General features: G+C 42.1%; 1 non-coding gene across 1 annotated transcript; it reads right to left on the reverse strand.

The window, feature by feature from the left end:
- Positions 1 to 391: 391 nt before the first annotated feature.
- Positions 392 to 495, reverse strand: LOC112759962 (small nucleolar RNA R71). Its single transcript, XR_003180422.1, has one exon. It is a non-coding gene; the product is annotated as a small nucleolar RNA R71 (small nucleolar RNA).
- Positions 496 to 13,544: the final 13,049 nt, after the last annotated feature.

The following is a 13,544-nucleotide window of genomic DNA, read 5'->3' on the forward strand; positions in this document are numbered from 1 at the left end:
AGCAAATCATGCTGGGGAGGATAGAAGAGTTTTGGGCTCTTACATTAATCCAAACCCAGGCAATTATGGAAATAGCATCCAAAAGCCAACAATCCATGCCAACAACTTTGAACTTAAACCACAGCTCATCACCCTTGTCTAGAACAACTGTTCGTTTGGAGGAGGTGTTCAAGAAGACCCCAATCAACATTTGACCACCTTCCTGAGAATATGTGACACAGTGAAATCTAATGGTGTTCATCCTGATGCCTATAGACTGCTCTTATTTCCTTTCTCACTCAGGGACAAGGCAGCCAAGTGGCTGGAATCCTTCCCAAGGGAGAGCTTGACAACTTGGGAGGATGTGGTGAACAAATTCTTAGCAAGATTCTACCCTCCTCAACAAATCAATAGGCTGAGAGCTGAGGTTCAAACTTTCAGGCAACAAGATGGTGAGACTCTGTATGAAGCATGGGAGAGGTTAAAGGACTTGACAAGGAGGTGTCCACTTGACATGTTCAATGAATGGGTCCAACTGCACATCTTCTATGAAAGTCTCTCTTATGAGTCAAAGAAGGCCGTGGACAATTCATCTGGAGGATCCTTGAACAAGAAGAAGACCATTGAGGAAGCCATAGATGTTATTGAAACAGTAGCAGAAAACGACTACTTCTATGCTTCCGAAAGAGGGAACACAAGAGGAGTGATGGAGCTAAACAATGTAGATGCTCTTTTGGCCCAAAACAAGCTCATTACCCAGCAGCTGGCTGACCTCACCAAGAAGATGGAGAGGAACCAAGTAGCAGCAATCTCATCTTCATCAACAATCCAACAAGGAGTGAATGAAGAAGCAGAGGGGAGTCAGGAGCAAGCCAACTACATTGGGAATTCACAAAGGAAAAACTATGATCCATACTCCAAGACTTACAACCCTGGATGGAGAAACCACCCAAAATTTGGGTGGGGAAGTGAGCAAGATCAAAACCAAGACCAGAGACGTTACAACTCCAACAACAATGCAGCTCACCAGCAATTCACCCAGAGGACATCTCAACACCCCCACAACAACACTTCTTCACACACTTATCAAAACCAAAACAGCACATCTGCTCCGAACCACTCATCAATTGATGACAAGCTCTCTAAGATCGAAACCTTCATTGAAGGAATATGCAAAGACATTCAAGACAGTAAAGCATTCAGAGAGGAAGTGCAGTCAAACATGCAGAATCAAAATGCTGCCATCACAAAACTGGAAACACAAATCAGCTATCTATTTAAGCAGCTTTCTAACAACAATTTTTGCTATGATGCCCATTCAAGCAAAAGGGAGGAGTGTCAAGCTATCACACTTAGGAGTGGGAAGGAACTGAAGGAACATCCCCAAAAACCACAAGAAGAAGACTCAAATGAAAAGGGAGAAGAGCAAGATGGAATGCAAACCTCCACGCCAAGTCTGCAGAAAGAAAAAAAGATACCCCAACTGAACATCTCAAGAGCTCCATACCCCCAGCTATTGAAGAAAAAGGAAGATGACAACCAGTTCTTGAGATTTTTGGAAATCTTTAAGAAGCTACAAATCAACATACCATTTGCTGAAGCCATAGAACAAATGCCACTTTATGCCAAGTTTTTGAAGGAGCTAATGACTAAGAAGAGAAGCTGGAAGAACAATGAGACTGTGATACTAACTGAAAAGTGCAGTGCTATCATTCAGCATAAACTACCTCAGAAACTGAAGGATTCTGGGAGTTTTCAGATCCCTTGCATTATTGGAGAAATCACAGTAGAAAAGGCTCTTTGTGACTTAGGGGCCAGCATCAATTTGATGTCAGTAGCTATGATGAGAAATATGAAAATTGAGGAGGCTAAACCAACAAAAATGGCTCTACAACTGGCAGACCGGTCGCTCAAATTCCCTCACGGGATAGTAGAGAATTTGCTAGTAAAAGTAGGAGATTTCATATTCCCAGCAGATTTTGTTATGCTGGACATGCAGGAAGACGCCAAGACCTCCATCATCTTGGAAAGGCCATTCTTGGCCACTGCTGGAGCTGTCATTGATGTTCAGAAGGGTGACCTCACCCTGAGATTACACAATGAAAAGATGACATTCAATGTGTTCAAGGCCATGAGTTATCCACCGGAACAATTGGGGGAATGCATGAGGTTAGATGCACTTGAGGATGAAGTGGAGGAGAATTTTAAAGAAGATGAACCTGAAGAGAACGAGAGATTGGTGGAGGAAGAATCTGAATCAAGTGAAGAGGTAGCTACAGTAGAAATACATATACCAGATGCACCAAAGGAAGGGAACAAAAAATCAGAAGCACCCAAACTTGAACTCAAAGCATTGCCACCCACTCTCAAATATGCATATCTAGGAGAAAATAAAAACTACCCAGTGATCATAAATTCATCCCTCAGTCAAGATCAAGAGGACGAACTACTCAAGGTGCTGCGGGAGCATAAGGATGCCATTGGATGGACCCTTGCTGACTTGAAGGGAATCAGTTCAGCCATATGCATGCATAAAATACTGTTGGAAGATGATGCCAAGCCATAAATTCAATCCCAAAGAAGGCTGAACTCAATCATGAAGGAAGTGGTATAGAAAAAGGTTATGAAGCTTTGGCAAGGAGGGGTCATATACCCAATTTTGGACAGCCCTTGGGCTAGCCCCATACATGTTGTGCCAAAGAAGGGAGGGATCACTGTGGTTACCAATGAGAAGAACGAGCTCATACCTACAAGGACCGTCACAGGATGGCAGATGTGCATAGACTACAGGAAACTCAATGAGGCTACACGAAAGGACCATTTTCCCCTTCCATTCATGGATCAGATGTTGGAAAGACTTGCAGGGCACGCATATTATTGTTTTCTCGACGGTTATTCAGGATATAACCAAATAGTGGTTGATCCAAGAGACCAAGAGAAAACCTCATTTACCTGTCCGTATGGAGTGTTGCCTATAGGCGCATGCCATTTGTATTATGTAATGCCCCTGCAACTTTCCAACGCTACATGCTTTCTATCTTTTCAGATATGATAGAAAAATTCATTGAAGTTTTTATGGATGATTTCTCTGTATTCGGAGATTCTTTTCCTAGTTGCCTATATCACCTCGCCTTGGTATTAAAAAGATGCCAAGAGACCAATTTGGTTTTGAACTGGAAAAAATGCCATTTCATGGTGACAGGAGGAATAGTCCTTGGTCACAAGGTCTCTCACCAAGGCATTGAGGTTGATAGAGCTAAAGTAGAACTTATTGAAAAACTACCCCCACCCAGTGATGTCAAGGCAATTAGAAGTTTTTTAGGGCATGCTGGTTTTTACAGAAGGTTCATCAAAGATTTTTTAAAGATAGCATAGCCCTTAAGCAATCTCCTTGTATCTGATACACCATTCATCTTTGATGAAACATGCATGCTAGCATTTGCACAATTAAAAATGAGGTTATCCTCTACTCCTATCATTTCCCCACCTGATTGGAACCTACCATTTGAATTGATGTGCGATACATCTGATTTTGCAGTTGGGGCAGTGTTAGGACAAAGGAAAGATAACCTAGTTCGTGTGATATACTATGCTAGCAAAGTCCTTAATGAAACTCAAAGAAATTATACCACTACTGAAAAGGAGTTGCTAGCAATAGTTTTTGCATTTGACAAATTTAGATCATACCTCATTGGTGCTAAAGTGATTGTTTTTACAGATCACACAGCACTTAAATATTTGTTTGCCAAGCAAGAATCAAAGCCAAGACTAATAAGGTGGATCTTACTTTTGCAGGAATTCGATATTGAAATCAGAGACAAGAAAGGAGTGGAGAACAAGGTGGCAGATCACCTATCCAGAATCCCTCATGATCAAGGTGGAGAGAATGATACAAATGTGAACGAGCTCTTCCCTGATGAGCAATTGATGACAGTTCACAAAGCACCATGGTTCACAGATATTGCAAATTTCAAGGCAACTGGGGCATTACCCCCAGGGATCAATAAACATCAAAAGAGGAAGCTTATGAATGATGCAAAATACTTTGTCTGGGACGAGCCATATCTCTTCAAGAAATGTTCAGATGGAATTCTTAGAAGATATGTTTCGGAAGAGGAAGGGAGAGAAGTCCTGTGGAACTGCCACGGTTCATGCTATGACGGGCACTTTGGAGGGGACAGAACCGCAGCAAAGGTGTTACAAAGCGGATTCTTTTGGCCCACCCTTTTCAAGGATGCCAAGGAACTAGTATAAAGCTGCAATGAATGCCAAAGATCTGGAAACCTGCCCAAAAGTAACGCCATGCCACAAAATTTCATCTTGGAACTGGAACTATTTGATGTGTGGGGAATTGATTTCATGGGACCATTCCCAACCTCATATGCAAACAAATACATCCTGGTAGCAGTGGATTATGTTTCCAAATGGGTAGAGGCTATTACAACCCCAACTAATGATAACAAGGTAGTCATGAACTTCCTCAGGAAGAATATCTTTAGCCGGTTTGGAGTCCCAAGAGCTCTCATCAGTGATGGAGGGAGCCACTTTTGTAACAAACCACTAGAAGCTCTCCTCTTACGATATGGGGTAAAACACAATGTAGCCACACCTTACCATCCTCAAACAAGTGGGCAAACTGAGATATCCAACAGAGAGCTGAAGAGGATCCTGGAAAAGACTGTGGGCGCATCTAGAAAGGATTGGTCGAAGAAGTTGGATGATGCTCTTTGGGCATACAGAACAGCATTTAAAACTCCACTTGGAATGTCTCCATATCAACTAGTCTATGGGAAGGCTTGTCACTTACCACTGGAGCTGGAACACAAAGCTCTTTGGGCTATCAAGATACTAAATTTTGACAGCATTGCTGCTGGTGCAAAAAGGATCTTGCAGCTGCAAGAGATGGAAGAATTCAGGTCACAAGCCTATGAAAACACTAAGATGTATAAAGAAAAGGCAAAGAGAAAACATGACATGCATCTGGCACCCAGGAGTTTCGAAAAAGGGCAGCAAGTACTCCTTTACAATTCTAAATTAAGGCTGTTCCCAAGAAAACTCAAGTCAAGGTGGTCCGGACCTTTCATGGTTACAAAAGTATCACCATATGGCCACATCGAAATCACGGATGAAGGTTCAGAGAGGACTTTTACAGTGAATGGACAAAGACTCAAGCATTACCTGGGCAACATGGGGGAAAACCCCAGAGTAAAGTACCATCTCATGTAATTAAGGACTCGTCGAGCTAGCGACGATAAAAGAGCGCTCTGTTGGGAGGCAACCCAACCTCAGGTAGTTTCACTTTCATCTTTATTTCAATAAAAATCACAAGTTGTTTCCCCTGTATTGTAAGGAGCTAAGTTTGGTGTTCCACACCAGAACAATCCAAGAGTGGTAGTGTAGTTCTAAGTTTGGTGTTCCACTAAAAGACATTGGTTAGAATTACACTCCACTCCAAAAGAACATTGCTAGCTCCATCCAATCAAGAGAAACCACTTAGATGTAGTTAGACTATAGGTGATCATTGCTTTGTTGATAACAAGATATGAGGGTCTCTGCATATATGCAATGTTTTGTACTGGGCAAAGAACTAAGTTTGGTGCTCACACACCAAATTGAGTTCAAGAGGCACAAGCATACATGTAAGCTAACTATATCTCAAGTGCTTTGGGAACAAACAACTTCCAGTAACCTTGCAGGATTCCTATAAGGAAATGGTGCACCTTCACCCAAAGAAGCGAGGCAGCAAAAACTAGGATGATGACAAAGAGAGAGGGGGACCAGAGATCATCACCCGAAGGTTGTATTGTTACCTAATTCCATTGTACTCAGAATTGTTGAAAGTTGGAAGTTCGAATGCACTTTTGATTTGTAGTTACTCGTAGTTGAACCCGTTTTAAATTCTGTCTTTTAAGTTCTGAATAGGTCTATGTACACTAGTCTTTATGTTACTGCACCATCACTTAACTTACTTGTATGCTTGTCCCTTTGAATCAAATGAAAAGAGAATGAGTGTTTTTAAAACACCAGAGTAGAGTTCATATTGTGGAAGTGCATTCATGAATCTTTGGGGTAGTCATAAGTTAGCTAAGTTGGTTCAACCACAAGGCTGGGATGACAATTATATGGCCTGAATACTTTGCTTTGGATACACTCATGAGAATAAGTTAATAACAAGATCCTAAGAAGAGAAAAGGGAAAGAACAATGGAAGTGAAAAACAAAAGAAAAAGAGTAAGCAATAAGGCTAGGCATCAATGGTTTTAATCTTGAGGCAAGTGTCTGTGGTACTCCTGTATGAGGGATCTACTTGGATGAATAAGCTCTTAGGGGTGCCTTATCACTTGATAACTTAGGTTAACTTACTCGGGATTATCAGCTGAAAGTCCACTATCAAGAGTAACCTTCACTACAGAACACTTAGTAACCCAAAGAGGTGCTGGACACCAAGGTCTCAAGAAAAGAAAATAAACAAACTATATGCCTGTGGTGTGTATGTATGGGGGATAGGCTTGAGGGAGTAAGTCCTTAGGGGTGTCTCAACACCTAGCACCTTGAACCAACTGGTTCGGGAGTGTTGGCTGAAAGCTTATCTTAAAGAGTTGCCCCCTTACAGAGCACTTAGCCTAAATAACACAAACAACCCTTGAAATAACAATAAAAGGATCAATGAATAAAAGTCTCATGAGATATAAACAAAGTAAGTGTTTAGGGACATGATAAAGGTCTGAAAGCCAGTAATGGAATGAACCTAAGTTGCTATGCATGAAACCACCATAAAATCAGTAACATGACTTCCACAAGAATGACTCATTCCTCTGGATATTCCATTCATCATTCTCTTGTTCCAGTACTTGCTTAGGGACAAGCAAGCTTTAAGTTTGGTGTTGTGATGCCAGGGGATCTTGGCCAGTTTCACTGACCTTTTCTTTACTGTTTTTAGGTTAGTTTCATGCATTTCTTTAGGAAATAAGCTAATTTTGGGCAGATATTCACCTATGCCTTGATTCAAGCATACATTGTGCATTTTACATAATTTCATGAGGATTTTGCATAAGTTTAGTGACAATTATTATGTTGCATTACTCATGACTTGGACTAGAGCTTTGATGCACTTTATTGCTTGATTTCAGGACCAAAAGGAAGCAAGAAAAGGGGAGGTAACTTGCAAGGTTAATAAGAAAAGTGATTGCCAATAACACTCTCAAAAAGCCATCAATGCCCACGTTAGAGAGTCACGTTAACTAAGTTAACGTGAACTTTAACGGGGAGAAGAGAAGTTGAGCCAACGTTAGTGACACTTAACATTGTCACTAACATTGGCAATTACTCATAAGTGGCCACGTTAGAAGCCACGTTAACCTAGTTAACGTGGCCTCTAACGTTAAGGGGGGAAGAGAAGCCAACGTTAGTGACACTCAACATTGTCACTAACGTTGGCCTATGATGCAAAGTACCACGTTAACTCCCACGTTAACTTGGTTAACGTGGGAACTAAGGTAAGGGATGAAGAGTTGTCGACAACGTTAGTGACACTCAACATTGTCACTAACGTTGAAGCAACCACACAACCCCCAAGAATCACGTTAACTTCCACGTTAACTTGGTTAACGTGGAAGCTAACGATGAGGAATGAAGGATGAACCAACGTTAGTGACACTCAACATTGTCACTAACGTTGGGATGGCTAAAGATGGCCACGTTAGAAGCCACGTTAACCTAGTTAACATCGACTCTAACGTGAGACCTAGGGGCACATTGGAACGTTAGTGACAATGTTGAATGTCACTAACGTTCTCGAAGAATGGCAAGGGCCACGTTAGAAGCCACGTTAACCTAGTTAACGTGGGCTTTAACGTGAAGCAAGAAGGGGCACACTGGAACGTTAGTGATAATGTTGAGTGTCACTAACGTTCTCGAAGGTTCACAAGGCAACGTTAAAAGCCACGTTAACCTAGTTAACGTGGGTTTTAACGTGAGGCAAAGGGGTGCATTGGAACGTTAGAGACAATATTAAGTGTCACTAACGTTCTCGAACTATTATTCTCACTAAATATTAACACCCCTAACGTCCTGAACTAAAGTCTCCGCCCACTTTGCACTTTCTCTCTGCAAGTAAAGCCAAGCCCAAATAAAGAAAGGAACTGCTTCAAACTCAAGATCCAAAGGCCCAAGACTTGAAGAATCACACTAGAAGTTGAGAAGAGTAGTATATATAGGAGTAGCTTTGAATTGAGAAGGAGTTCTAGAAAGCTAGGAAAAAGAGAACTACTCTCTGTATTTACTTTCTTTGCAATTTCTAGTTTTATGATGTATTCTCCATCTTTGTTTTCATTTTCAAGAGCTATGAACAGCTAAACCCCTTTCATTGGGTTAGGGTGCTCTGTTGTAATTTGATGGATCAATACTAATTTTCATTATTCTTCTTCTATCTTTCCTCTTGATTTTACTTGAAAGCTTTCGATCTTCATCCAATTGAGTAGTTATCTTGGAAGAGAAGCTATTCAAACTTGGATCTCTGTTGAACCTTGAAAGAGGAATGAAGAGATGAAGTTAGAAATGCTTTCTCATGTTGGACCAAATTGGGTTTGGATAGGTATGTGACTATAACCCTCTCAACACTTGATTTGGGAAATGCATGTGGTATAATCAGTGACCATACTTCATCTCTTCTCATGAGCAATTGACCAAGGAATTGGCTATTGATCAAGATTTGAGAGATTAAATTGCAAGAAATTGTAATTCAATCACTTAAGATTGCCAAGGAGATCAATGAGTGCATTGATTGAGGAAGAGATGAAAATGAACTTGATCCGGAGAATTGCAACATCTCATAAGCCCAATGAACTCCCCATCTCTGATCTTACCCATTCTCTTTAATTTCTGCTATTTACTTTTATGAGCAAATCCCCCATTCCTATTTACAAGTCTGCATTTTATTTTCAGTCATTTACTTCCAGTTCTTTAATTCTAGCATTTACTTTTCTGTTATTTACATTCCCACCATTTTATTTTTTGTAACTCTCAACCCAAATTCTGGATTCGCTCAACTAGAACATTCTTCTAATTAAAGTTGCTTGATCAATCAATCCCTGTGGGATTCGACCTCACTCTATTGTGAGTTTTTACTTGACGACAACTTCGGTACATTTGCCGAAGGGAGATTTGTTGAGAGACAAGTTTTCCGCGCATCACCGGGTCAAGACCCCATCCGACATTTGAAGGATTTTCATGTTGCTTGTTCTACGGCTCGAAGGCATGGAGTCGATGAGGTAGCCATCATGGTTTTCGCCTTTCCTTTCTCTCTTGAAGCACAAGCAAAAATATGGTTCTATTCGCTACCGGATGATATTGTGACTAGTTGGGATTTCTTGAGAAGAGAGTTTCTTGACAAGTTCTTCCCACCGGAGAAGACCGAGTACATCCGGAAAGAGATTTCGGGCATAATGCAAAGAGACCAAGAGAGCATGCATGAGTATTGGTCTTGATTCAAGAGGTTATTGGAGTCATGTCCATATCACGGAATGACCACTCGCTTGCTCATTAGCTACTTTACCGGAGGTCTTTGTGCGGAAGATAGAAGATTGCTTATCACCTCTAGTGGCGGATCCCTTTCGAAAAATAAGACGGAAGGAGAAGCTTGAGATTTGATAAAGGATGTCGCCAAATCTACACAACACACAAGAGTGAGGAGTAACCCCCTTAAGGGTGTGGTAGAACCGCCCCCTTCCGAAGCAAGTCTAACCAAGGCACTTGGGGATATGACCACCATCCTTACACAAATTCAAAGAGATCAAAGGGAGTACTGCTCCATCAAAGCCATCCAAGCCCCTCCTCCGGTAGCTCAACTTGAAGGCCCTCCTAGGATTTATGGTTTGTGCTCTAGTACCACACATTACACCGACCAATGCCATCAAATCCAAGAGGAACATGCCCTTGTGGTAGCCAATGTGAATTACAACAACCGCCCACCATACCCTCCTCAAGGTCAAAACAACTACCATCAAGGTAGTAATCAACATCAAGGGTGGAGAGACAATGCGCAAGGAAGCAATCAGAACCAAAGATGGAACAACCCCTCTTCTCATCACAACAACAACCAATCTTCATCCCAATACCACCATAATAACACCAACTACCAAGCCAACCAAAACCAAAACAACTACACCAAGTACCAAACACCGCACCATAGACAACAAAACCAAACTCCTACATCCTCCAACAATCAAGTTGATGAGCTTAGAGCCGCTATGGAAAAGCGAGATGAGATCAACAAGGCTCAATTCGAGGCCTTGAACACTCAATTGGCCAACCTCACCAACATGCTCTCAAAGATGAACACGTCAAGCCAACCACCGACTCCCAATAACAATACCACTCAACCCTCAAGTTCCTCCAACCTTCCATCACAACCCAAACCAAACCCAAGAGGCGGTCTCAACGCCATTACTCTACGGTCGGGGACAACATTAGAGGAGATAGCCCCAAGAGTCATGGGAGAAATGCATGAGGAAGAGGTAGTTGTTGGAACTCCCATGAAGAAGAGGTGGTAGACAAAAGGCATGAGGAAGAAGGAGTAAACCTCAAGGAACCCAAGAGGAAAGCTATAGTTGATGAATCAATTCCTATTCCATTTCCTTCCATGGTGAAGAACGCAAAGAAGACACCGGAATTTGATTTGGACATGCTCCAAGTGTTCAAAAACGTCGAGGTAACCATACCACTCCTTGACGCTATTCAAAAAATCCCCAAGTATGCAAAATTTTTGAAAGACTTGTGTATACACAAGGATAGAATAGGGGAATTGGAGACACTATCCTTGGGTAGCTCAATTTCTTCCTTGATAGAGCCTATTCCAAGAAAATGTGGTGACCCTGGACCGTGCTTAGTGTCTTGTTGTATTGGTGGATACACTTTTCATGATTGTATGTGTGACTTGGGAGCTTGTGTTAGCATCATGCCACTTTCCATCTATGTGCAGTTGAATTTAGCTCCATTGAAGAAATCGACGGCGAGGTTTGCCTTAGCCGATAAAAGTGTGATCACAGTAATGGGGATAGCTGAAGATGTACTTGTGGCAATTAAGGATTTGGTTTTTCCGGTTGACTTTTACATCCTTGAGATGCCTCCAATTGAAGGTAAAAGCTCATCCTCCGTCCTACTTGGTAGACCCTTCCTCAAAACCTCCAAGTTCAAGCTAGATGCCTTCACCGGTATATATTCCTTTGGGGTTGGAGACAAGACTATCAAGTTCAATTTAGAGGAAGCCATGAAACATCCTCCCGAAGAACACTCTATGCTCCGATGAGATATAATTGATGAAGTGGTAGCAGAAGTACAAGAAGAAGATCATGACAAGTTGTGCTACCCCACTGTTGAGGAGATGGATAACCAAGTGGATGAACCTAAAGAAGTTGTCAAGAATGAGTCCCATGAGCTTGATGAAAAAGAACCTCATCTTGAGGTAACAAGTGAATTGAAGCCCCTTCCCTCCCATCTGAAATATGCGTTCTTAGAAGACAACTGTGGGTTTCCAGTGAAGAAGAGGAAAAGCTCCTAAACGTTCTAAGAAAGTACAAGAAAGTAATAGGATGGAGCCTTGCGAATATTGTGGGAATTGACCCGCATAAGTGCATGCACAGGATATTTCTCCAAGATGGAGCCAAGCCGGTTCGGCAACCGCAAAGGAGGCTCAACCCAACCATCCTCGACGTAGTGAAGAAAGAGGTCACCCGACTACTGGATGCGGATATCATATACCCTATTTTCGACAGTGAGTAGGTGAGCCCGGTTCAAGTTGTCCCCAAGAAGTCGGGCATCACAACGGTCAAGAAGGAAGACGGAGAAATGGTCACTAAAAGAGTACAAAATGCGTGGCGAGTATGTATTGACTACAGAAGATTGAACGCCGCCACACGGAAGGACCATTACCCCTTACCGTTCATCTATCAGATGCTAGACCGCTTGGCAGGTAAATCTCACTACTATTTTCTTGATGGATTTACTGGATATTTTCAGATACATATTGCTCCTGAAGATCAGGAGAAGACCACGTTTACATGTCCGTTTGGCACCTTTGCCTATAAAAGGATGCCATTTGGACTATGTAATGCACCCGCTACTTTTCAGAGGTGCATGATGAGTGTCTTCTCCGATCTAATGGAGAATTGTCTAGAAGTGTTTATGGACGACTTCAGCGTTTATGGTATCTCATTCGATTGTTGTTTAGAGAGCTTGGCCAAGGTCCTAGCTAGATGTGTTGACACTAACCTTGTCTTAAATTTTGAAAAATATCATTTTATGGTACGACAAGGCATAGTGTTAGGACATGTAGTCTCTAGTGAAGGCATTTCTGTGGACCCGGCCAAGGTCGATGTTATCACTACTTTGCCTCACCCCTCATCCGTGAGGGAGGTCCGCTCGTTTTTGGGACATGCAGGATTTTACATGCACTTTATCAAGGACTTCAGCAAGATTGCTTTGCCATTGTCGTGCCTACTCCAAAAAGATGTGGATTTTGAGTTTGACAGTGAATGTGTAAAAGCTTTTGAAGAGTTGAGGAAAGTTCTCACCATAGCACCGATTGTGCGAGGCCCCAACTGGACGTTGCCGTTTGAGATAATGTGCGATGCGTCAAACTATGCTGTGGGTGCCGCGCTTGCACAGCGCGAGGGTAAACTTCCTTATGTCATTGCTTACTCTCCTAAGACATTAGATGCCACACAATCCAACTATACCACTACCGAAAAAGAACTCTTAGCCATTGTTCATGCTTTAGATAAATTCAGATCTTATTTGCTAGGTTCAAAGATAGTGGTATACACGGATCATGCAGCTTTGAAGTATTTATTGACAAAGAATGAGTCAAAGCCTAGACTCATACGTTGGATCTTGCTTTTGCAAGAATTCGACATTGAGATTAGGGACCGGAGTGGATCTCAAAACCTGGTTGCGGATCACTTAAGCCGCATTGAGAATTTAAAAATTGATCCATTTCCGATCAATGACTCATTCCCATTGGATAGTTTGCATGCTGTGTCAGCTAGTTTTCCTTGGTTTGCCCCAATGGCGAACTACTTGGTTACAAGAATCTTCCCTCCTAACTTTTTGAAAAACCAAAGGGACAAGTTGAGGAGTGATTCCAAATACTATATTTGGGATGACCCTCACTTGTGGAAGAGAGGTGTAGACCAAGTAATCCGAAGGTGTGTCCCGGAATCCGAATTTTAACCAATTCTGGAAGCTTGTCATTCGTCCGACTGTGGTGGCCACTTTGGCCCACAAAGGACTACTAAAAAGGTGTTAGATTGTGGATTCTGGTGGCCAACCTTATTCAAGGATGCTAACCGGTTATGTGTGTCTTGCCATCAGTGTCAGAAGTCAGGAAACATATCCCAAAGGGATGAAATGCCTCAGCAACCTATGTTGTTCTGTGAGATATTTGATGTATGGGGCATTGACTTTATGGGACCGTTTCCTAACTCTAGTGGGTATCTCTACATTCTGTTAGCGGTTGACTACGTGTCAAAGTGGGTGGAGGCCGTGCCTACCCGCCTTGACGATGCTAAT

Source organism: Arachis hypogaea, chromosome 16 (assembly GCF_003086295.3).
Source record: "Arachis hypogaea cultivar Tifrunner chromosome 16, arahy.Tifrunner.gnm2.J5K5, whole genome shotgun sequence".
Taxonomy (NCBI): Eukaryota; Viridiplantae; Streptophyta; class Magnoliopsida; order Fabales; family Fabaceae; genus Arachis; species Arachis hypogaea.